Source organism: Gigantopelta aegis, chromosome 4 (assembly GCF_016097555.1).
Source record: "Gigantopelta aegis isolate Gae_Host chromosome 4, Gae_host_genome, whole genome shotgun sequence".
Taxonomy (NCBI): domain Eukaryota; kingdom Metazoa; phylum Mollusca; class Gastropoda; order Neomphalida; family Peltospiridae; genus Gigantopelta; species Gigantopelta aegis.
Window position 1 is genome coordinate 73,540,105 of NC_054702.1, and position 8,337 is coordinate 73,548,441.

Genomic DNA, 8,337 nt, shown 5'->3' on the forward strand with positions numbered 1-8,337 from the left:
ACACACACACCTCCCAGCATCTTTATACTGATTCCAGTAATAGTATTATACTATATAAATTATAATGTTATATTTTTATAACATCTTTTATGATGTTGTTTTGCCCTTGTTACCAGTTTGCCTGAGTCATTTCACATTTTTTTAAAGATTTATAAATAAGGAAAGAAAAGGAACAATAACCCAATAACACCCCCTCCACCCAAATATTATTTTAATATTGTTTTGTGTATATTTGATAGATGTTTGGCTGTGTAAAAGTGCCAAAAAGACCATACATGTCTGTCAAATACTAAGGACTAAAGTACCTATACTATAGGATCTGTTGAGGCTCTTCATACAGACATTCCTGTTGTTTCCTATTTGTTGATTTAAAAATAAGTGCAACACATATTAAGCTTAGCTACATGAATACATTTGTATTATAATTGAATTTTGCATTTTAGGAACACAACTAGTACGGTTCCTTAAAGACTGAAGCTAGAAGCCATTCCATGCTTGTTTTTATGTATAGAACCTGATTTATTGTCTTGTTGGGACAGGACAAGCAGACTACAAAATGGAAACAATAAGAAAAGTGCCAGATTCGTATTCAGATGATGAAATAAAGGTTTTTTTTATGTTTCATGATGATTGTTCCTTAGTAAAATAAAATGTGTCAATGTGTCAGATGTTGAAGTTGTGAGATACAAGTGAATATCAGACTGTACTTGGAACATTGGGTACTGGAATTTTTGTTATGCTTTGAATGACTAAAAATTAGTCCACTGAAAGTTGTCATCCAATGTAAGCCATAAAATAATGGTACTAAAATTGATATGAAACAGGGTTTTTTCTACCTAGACTTTATTATTCAGTACCATTTCACATTATTTTTTACAATTTTAATTGCCCCAGATCAAACAGACAATGTCATGGTTGGGGATCCTCGAATCATTGCCTTACAATGGTAATACATACTGTAAGGATGTGTCAAGATGAAAATCAAGTAATACACAACTTCCTATAATATAAAAATATACATTTCCAATGTTCTGCAACAGAGAAAGTGAAGTGTATGACATGTGCTTGAACGTTTTTTGGGGGTTTGTTTTACATAATTGTGATTTATATTTCTAAATTATGATGCTTTGTATGTTGTTGGTTTTATATTTTTAGACATTTATAAATGCTTTCTGTTTACATACATTTGGGTTCATACCCCCTTCCCCCAACACTCCCCCCCCCCCCCCCCAACTTCATTGACATTAATTGGTTTTGATCTGGGGGAGGGAGATAGAAAAGAAGGAAAGAGAGAGAGAGGAGGGGTGAGCAGATGGAAGATAAATACACGTTTTTGTTTTTGTTGTGTATTGTATATATAACATAACATGGTGACAGATGTAAAAAAAAAAAACACCTCACAGCTGTTGCATTAGTGGCACTGGTACTCAGGGCTTTAGATCTCACTAATTTGGACACAAGTTATATATATATATATATATATATGGGGGGGGGGGGGGGGGGGGAACTGAACTTGCCCGAATGACATGTGACATCAAGACCATCCTTGCTCGAATGACCAGACAATTTTTGCCTGAATTATCACACAAAGGAGGGGGGGGGGGCATTCCCCCTCCTCCCCGTCCCATACACGTATGAATTGGCCCATATTGTTTCACTACTGCAATCTGTATTCCAAAAACAATTTAAGTGGAACATTTTATTTATTAAATGGAGAGAAGGAAACGTGACAAAATGTTTTATAAAAACATTAAAGTATAGTTATTAGTGGTGTGAATGTATATTGTCCCAAACTGTGACCCATGACTGGTATATAAAACCCCATGATATTCGCTGTCCTGTGTGGAGAAGTGTATACTTAGTAATAATGCTGCTAATGGAAAACCGTCAGTTACCAAATGGTTGACATCCAATAGCTGATTAATTTATCAATGTGTTCTAGTGGTGTCTTTAACTTAAAAGGCATTCACAGCATCCAGGTAAGTTTGAAGACTGATAATAAAATGTGCATCCTCCCCCCCCCCCCCCCCCCCCCCCACACACACACACACACACGTCAAATATGTTCACCAATAAAAACATCCTGTTCGCCCCCACTTGGGGTTTTGGTGTAACCTTTTTTTAAATATGGATAGGGAAAAAAAAAAAATAATAATAATTATGAAACATGACTACGTTTGTAGGTAAAATAGGTCATGTGATCACTAACACCCATGTATATTAATCAATGTCATCTTTACTGCCTAACATTAATATTGGGGGTGGGGCGGACCGACAAATAGTTGGGGAAGAACTGGCTTGGAGAGGAAACGTCTGGTACCCAAGCCATTGACGATAATTTGTTTTAAAAAGTCATAATAAAGTTTTATGTAAATTCACAGACATTGTACTCCACAATGATTATCACTTCTGAAAAAAAGATTAATACAAAATAATAATTTTACTCCCATTTTGCAGTTGGTCCGAATTAATGTTAGTCACGAAAAAACGTACAACACGTACACACCTGACCTACGTATATTAAGCCTACGGTACAACAAACAAAAAATAAAACAAAATTTCGATCTGCACATCAGTTTCTACTTATTTTTATTTGTTTCATAATTAATGCACGTTGAATACGCTGTATTTTGATGTTATTTTTTATTGTGTACGAAAACAACTTGATAGACTGGTTTCCTTTTTCACGTAGGACCCTATTTTCGTGTGGCGTCACCTGGCGTTGACTTCACCTCGAAGACTCATAGCTGACGATTAATTTATCAATGTGCTCTAGTTGTGTCATAAAACGTTAGCTTTATAACTGCATGTTAAAAGGCATTCACAGCATCCATTTAAGTTTGAAAACATATAATAAAACTCCCCCCGCCTCCAGTATGTCTTTTAGTTTTTGGTGTCCTTTTAGTTTTTTAATATCAATATGCCCAGGAATTTTTTTTTAAATTATGAACCATGACTACATTTATTGGTAAAATAAGGCATGTGATCACTAACACCCATACATATTATTCAATGTCATCTGCAAAAATATTTGGGTATGGCGCCATACCCGTTTTACCCTTTGGCAGAAACCCTGGCGATTCAGAGGAAATAAGCCATTTATTTTCACCCAGTTTTCACTGGTTGCTAGGCATGCTAACGTGAAGGTCAGCGGATGTGACATGCATCACGAATCGGAGCTAATATATAAAAACGATCGCTGCTGCTAAAAAGTGGGGCGCATGCAACCCTGTCGCCATTCCGAAACCCCCTCGCATCCTACACCAGTGTCTGTTGTCTACCGTAAAATAATAACACAAAATGTATAGTAACAGGGATCGAACCTCCTTGGCCGATTTAAGTGACATCTGACATAAAAATTAAGTTTGTACATACTAGCCTTGTATTTCATAGATCTCTGTTGCTTCTTTTTTTTCACTGATGGTGTTCAACTTTGATTTGTACTAACATCACGAGCTCGCAGTCCGCAAAGTTCGCAGCGACTCCTGCTGGGAGAGATCAAAACGAGGCCACATTTATAAAGTAAGGGACCGTTTCCAAATTTCATGACTTCTCTCTAAACGAATAGCCGGCGGAAGGGGGGTGAGGGGGGTGAATAGCGTGTAAAACACCCATGCGGATAAAAAGTCGAAAATGGAAATGTCTAAAAGTTTGTGTTTTTTATTTATTTTAATTTATTTATTAACAAAATGAAATTCGAAACCACAGTTGACGAAGAATTTCATGAAGAAAGAAGAAAGAAAGAAGTGTTTTATTTAACGACGCACTCAACACATTTTATTTACGGTTATATGGCGTCAGACATATGGTTAAGGACCACACATATTTTGAGAGGAAACCCGCTGTCGCCACTACATGGGCTACTCTTCCGATTGGCAGCAAGGGATCTTTTATTTGCGCTTCCCACAGGCAGGATAGCACAAACCATGGCCTTTGTTGAACCAGTTATAGATCACTGGTCGGTGCAAGTGGTTTACACCTACCCATTGAGCCTTGCGGAGCACTCACTCAGGGTTTGGAGTCGGTATCTGGATTAAAAATCCCATGCCTCGACTGAGATCCCAACCCAGTACCTACCAGCCTGTAGACCGATGGCATGCCACGACGCCACCGAGGCCGGTCATGAAGAAAGAAAGAAGGAACTGTTTTATTTAAAGGAGAGGACAATTAAGGCATATATAATGCACATTATTGCTTAATATCAACACGTATAATGGTATAGTTAATTAATAAAACGGTTAAATGTGACGACTATTATATATAACGGGCGCAGCCATTTTGTACCATCTCAGTGAGTACGCCCTCTGGCGAGCTGGTGGTTACGTAATACTTAACGCGTCACGTCAGGAATGAGCCTTAGAACTTGAGAAACACAATCTACCTGGTTTTTGCGGGATGATAAATAGTCATACATTGCAATGTTCTGTAATAATACACATCCCAGTAAGCCAACAGTAAGTATATCCAGCACTATATATATTATTTTTCAATACAAAATAAAATATCATTGTCAAAGTGGCTACACAACAAGTCGAAACAATTAACAATGTGTTGACCATGCATTAACCGTCGTACTGAAATGATACACGGAGTGTTTTCTTAGTTAATTGCTCTATGATGTTAGTTGCTTCTACCTTTGATTCCTGATTGGCAGGTGTGTATTTGATTGGTAACCAGACGAGCCAATTAATTGACGCTGTCTAGACACAATGATACACACCGGTATTGTGGAATATTACCTGTCGCCCCTAAAATGGTAATGGACATGGTTTATTACTGTAAATAGTTCTGTAAAACTATTGATTAAGTAGACTTTTCCATCTAAAACCACAGAACTGACCAATTACGCAGTCCCAAAGAAAATAAAATTATCACTTGGGTATCGTGGCTTGTCGTTTTTGCTCCAACGTAGCATATCAATAGGCGTAATAGTGTACATTTTTCCTTTGGATTATTAAACAGAGAAAAACACTATAACCCCATTTTGTTCCGTTAATGCAACTTGAATTGAAATATATTTAGTTAAATACATGTAGTTTATTATATTATTACGTCATTCATGCTGTTTTACAAGTCAGGTTGATCAAAGAGAAGCGCCTTGTAGAAAATTACTGCTTTTGTTTACACTGTACATACAGGAGATGGTCAGGAGCTGACGTCACTTCGCCCCAAGCTATCCCACCGGACGTCACAAAAACGAAACAAAATGGCTGCCCCCAGTTAGCAGGGATAATCATGGGGGTTTTTTAACTCTAAAATTACGCGTTTTTCATTTGCTAAAGTGTCAGTATGTGTTGGTGGTCCGGGTATGCATCTTTCCAACACATAAGGCTCTTGTTGGAGTTGACCCTACCTTTAACGACGCACTCAACACATTTTATTTACGGTTATATGACGTCAGACATATCGTTAAGAATCACACAGATATTGAGAGAGGAAACTCGCTGTCGCCACTTCATGGGCTACTCTTTTCGACTAGCAAGGGATTAAATGTTTTTATAACAACCATCCCACAGACAGGGTAGTACATTCCACGGCCTTTGATATACCAGTCGTGGTGCACTGGCTGGAACGAGGAATAACTCAATGGGCCAACCGATGGGGATCGATCCCAGACCAACCGCGCATCGAGCGAGCGCTTTACCACTGGGCTACATCCAGCCCCAATCATGAACAGTATAGTTATTAGTCTCGGCAATTACGATTTAACAAGTCGAAAATTCCCTGTTTCCGAGCACAACCTCTCGTTACAGTGACACAGCATGGGGTGGCATGCCTATGCGCAATGCATGTTTGATAAAAAATTACATTGATAAATTTATACTTCAAAACACACAAAAACGTATAAAATCAAATGCTAACAATAATTACAACAAATACCTAACAACCAAACTGAAAAAACTTCAGAAAAACTTCAGATAGCACACCATGGTTAGCCCAACGGTGGCCCAATGTAAACCGTACCGTTGGCCGAACGTAGACTGCCGACGTTGGCACATGGTCAATTTGTCCGTTGGGCTAACGTTGGCCCAATGTTGGTAATTCCACGTTGCACCAACGTTGTGTCTTAAATATACACCTGAAAGTATTTAAAATAAAAGTATATATATACCACTGCAGGCCCGTACGCGGTGGGGGGGGGGGGGGGGGGGGGGTGCATACGCATCAAGCGAGCGCTTTACAAACTGCGTTACGTCTCGCCCCAGAAATAGAAACAGGACGATATAGGAAAGTTGAGAGGAAAGATAGATTATGTCGTCTGAGCGCTTTACCACTGGGCTACATCCCGCCCCATGAAACTACTTATTCATAATTCTAAAACTAAATAACCTAGCTATTACATGTCTTGTCACATACAGATGTGATATACAACTATAGGCTTTCTCTTATTTTGTTCCATGTTCATGGTCATTACTTGTGTCTTAGTTCTTGATTTGTTTTATCTTATTCAGTGTTACACATTAAATAAACTGACGATCAAAAGAAAGTATACCAATTATTTTTTCAAAGAATTAAAAACAACACAAAACACAGGTTGATGCAAATATTATATTTTGAAAGTATAATAATTTGGCGATAAATAAAGACGAGTATACTCAATAAAACCCATAAAATGATAATATCACAGTTCACAACAGCACTAGGGGTGAAATGTGCGATTTCATAAAGGACCACTCATAACGAAGGTGAATAAATTTGACCACAAAGAACATGTTTCAATAGCGTGTATGTCCACCATGTGCAAGCATGGACCCGACGTCGGACAGATTTCCGTCAATGACAATAAGGTTTGTCCGCTGTTGGCCACAGATACCGCCCCAAACCATCACAGATTCACCACCAAACAATTCAGTCTCCCGAACACAGCACGGAGCTGTTCTCTCTCCTGCACGTCGATATATCCGAGTCCTGCCATCAGCTCTGAATAACTGGAACCTGCTCTCATCAAAAAAGAGTACACGTTGCCAGTTCCGATGTTGCCAACGTTGAAACCGACGTGCCCAACGTAAACGTCGAAATCAATGTTGCCTCGTCAATGTCATCCCTCTGAATGGTCGATAGGCCCTGATACCATGCTGTCGTAGTCGACGACGTACAGTGTGACGACTGATGACATGTCCAAGGCCAGTCGCTGCAGATGACGTCATAGTGAGGAATATGTTAGTGAGGAATATGTTACGTAAGTATAAATGCGGAGATGGCGATCCTCGTTGGCTGTTGTGACGCGGGGTCTTCCACTTCATGGTCTGCAGTCCTGCCAGTCACCCTGTAACGCTGTATCAACCTGGTGATCATCAATTTTGTGCAATTCAAGATTCTTGCCACATGGGCATAACTCGCACCCAACTGCACCATGCCAATAGCTCTCTCTCTCTTTCTTCAGCAGTTAGCCTTGCCATGTTCTCTGGTGTTTTACTGTTGACTGAGGTATGTTCTAAGTAATGACACCCTTTTTTACACCCTTATGTGCAAGAGTATCATGTTTCTTGTGCGGTTTAAATTTGATGAATAAACTCATTTTGCACGTGCGGCATCGCCCAAAGGGAGCAATATGCGACTATTCGTCATTGATTGCATTATAATGAACAATACTGGAACCTATCTAACCTTCCATGAACGTATATTGTTTATTTATAATAAAAATAATTGGTATACTTTCTTTTGATCGTCAGTTTATGTTTAAAAAGATATAAAGTCTATTTCCTTTTAAAATGGGTGAGGGTAAGCCTGAAGATTTTTTCTAAATGTGGGGAGGGATGTCTTTATGCAGATTCTGCTATGTTCACCATTATTAAAAAATACTGAAAATGTGTAGGTAAGGTGTCCAAAAATGTCTACGCCATCCCCTCCCCTCCCCACCTCATGAGTTTTAAAAGGAATACCCCAAACAAAATTATAAACTGAAAATAGTCAAATATGATGGCAAAAACTCACTTCCTTTTTCACCCTCACTTCGGTTCGATGCATAACTTAACTAATTTCTAAAATGCAGTTCCGCTCCTGCCTCTTAGGTTGCTGTTTTTGGCAGCATCTTCAGAAAAAAAGAAAATGGCAAATATTAAATACATATTTTCAACTTATAAGATGTCGAATTATGACACAAGTCATGGGCGTACATAGGATTTTGAAAAGGGGGGTTCCAATACATAGGATTTTGAAAAGGGGGGTTCCAAAATAGATTGCAGAGATATTGGGCATATATTTCTATGTTGAGTAAATATAATAATGTCAGCTATCAATGTCAGATATATTAAATTATAAAAAAAGCGATTTCAGGGGGGTTCGATGGGTTCGACCCACCCCCCCCCCCCATCCCATGTACGCCATGCAAGTTGA

The 8,337-nt window shown here is 38.7% G+C and overlaps 1 protein-coding gene across 2 annotated transcripts in view; it reads right to left on the reverse strand.

Annotated features, from left to right (window-relative positions):
• Positions 1–3,467, reverse strand: part of LOC121371074 (gamma-aminobutyric acid type B receptor subunit 1-like) — a 113,525-nt gene extending 110,058 nt beyond the window's left edge. For both annotated transcript variants that reach the window (XM_041496704.1, XM_041496703.1), the window contains exon 1: positions 3,376–3,467. The gene's annotated coding sequence lies outside the window, so the exon portion shown is untranslated. The remainder of the gene's footprint in view (positions 1–3,375) is intronic.
• Between the last annotated feature and the right edge of the window lie 4,870 nt (positions 3,468–8,337).